Here is a 1,806-nt window from a genome sequence, read left to right as displayed (position 1 = left end):
GTTCATATCATGCATTCAAATCTCTCAGTGTCTCCTACCACCCCTGGAGAGATCAAATCCCCCTTTGCAGTCTGGCCAGACAGAGCCTTCCCTTCAAGCCCGATGATGACAAGGAAAATGACAGACACTTGGTACCATTTAAGGAATTACCATTTAATGCCAGGTCTTAAATGAAACATATATATATGAAACACAAGAGCCAGCACTTCTCAGGTTCCGGCAGTGTACCAAGCACTCTGCTCAAAGCTACTTTATCTCATTTAATCCGCATGCAACCCTGTGAGTCAGTTATTGTCACCCTTCTCCCCCCTTTCACACAGGAAGTAGAGGAAACAAAAGCCCCACAGGTTAGGTCACCAGCCAAGGTTGCCTGGTGGGTGAGCACCTGAGCCAAATTCAAAGCTTTACTGCTTTGCCAGTTATTCCCCCTCTACTCTGAGTGAATCCTGTTCCCCAGCTACACCCAAGTTGGGGCTCCTCTCTTATCCATCCTCAACTCTCTAACACAGTGCTGTTAAACACAATCTGGCCCTGGCTGGGTGGCTTAGTTGGTTGGAGCATTGTCCCATACCACCAAGAAGGTTGCAGTTGCAATTCCCGGTCCAGGCACATACGTTGCAAGTTCAATCCCCGGTTGGACACGTGTGGGAGGCAACTGATCGATCTTTCCCCCTCACATCAATATTTCTCCCTCTCCCTTCCTTCCTCTCTAAAAATCAGTAAAAACGTATCTCCTGGTGAAGATTATAAAAAACACACACATAATCTGTGTATTTGAGCTCCCCAGGAAAATCTTGTTTCACTTAAAGTGTGAGAACCACCGCCCCGGAAAGAGAGGAAAGCTATGGACAGACAGAGCACCTCCCCACCAAATGTCAGCCATATGCTCTGTGCACATGCTGGTGTACATTTTTCTGAGAAGTACCAGAGCTTTCATCATATTCTGAAGTTCCTGTGTGCTGCTGAAGAACAGGAACGGCCGACTGCAAGATACACAAAGGTTTCAAAAGATTTCAAAGACGTAAAAAGGTGGAGAAATATGGTGTGGGTGGGTGTGTATTTGCTGCAGCCCTTTAGTGAGAAACTCAGCAACAGCAATGAAAATGTGAACTACACAGATCTCATGACCCGATAATTTCACGTCTGGGAATTTACCTACAATTACATTCTCAAATGCAAAGAGACATATATTCAGGGAATGTCACAGCAGCACTGTTTGTACTCATAAAAACCCAAACTCATTCATGGAGACCTGGTAAAGTCCAGGAGATGGCATTCAGGTGATACAATACTATACAGACATTAAAAGGAATGGGGGGGCGGGGGATGAGGGAGATCTGTATGCATAATAATGTCTCCAGCATAATAATATGTGAGGCAGAAAAGACAAGATGTGGAACCATGTGTTGTCTCCATACTGTGCTGAACCAACATCAACAACTATATATTACCATTTTTGTAGGTGAGTCTCAGGAGGTGACTCAGCCCAGGCCATTCTGTGGGCCAGAGGGGAGGCCCCACCACCAGGCCAGGTTTTCTGGCATCTAGTTCTTCTGAAATTTTCCCTAGGTTTAAAAATAAACCAGTGGTGCCTGGCCAGTGTGGCTCAGCGGTTAAGCATAGACCTATGATCCAGCAGATCCCGGCTGGATTTCTGATTAGGGCATATGCCTGGGTTGTGGGCTGGATCCCCAGTGGGGGGCGTGCAAGAGGCAGCCGATCAATGACTCTCTCATCACTGATTTTTCTTTTTTTTTTTTAAACATATCTTTATTGATTTCAGAGAGAGGAAAGGAGAGGGAGAGA

Source organism: Miniopterus natalensis, chromosome 4, assembly GCF_054644295.1.
Source record: "Miniopterus natalensis isolate mMinNat1 chromosome 4, mMinNat1.hap1, whole genome shotgun sequence".
Classification (NCBI taxonomy): domain Eukaryota; kingdom Metazoa; phylum Chordata; class Mammalia; order Chiroptera; family Miniopteridae; genus Miniopterus; species Miniopterus natalensis.
The sequence above is the reverse complement of the archived record's forward strand: the minus strand, read 5'-3'. Positions refer to the sequence as shown.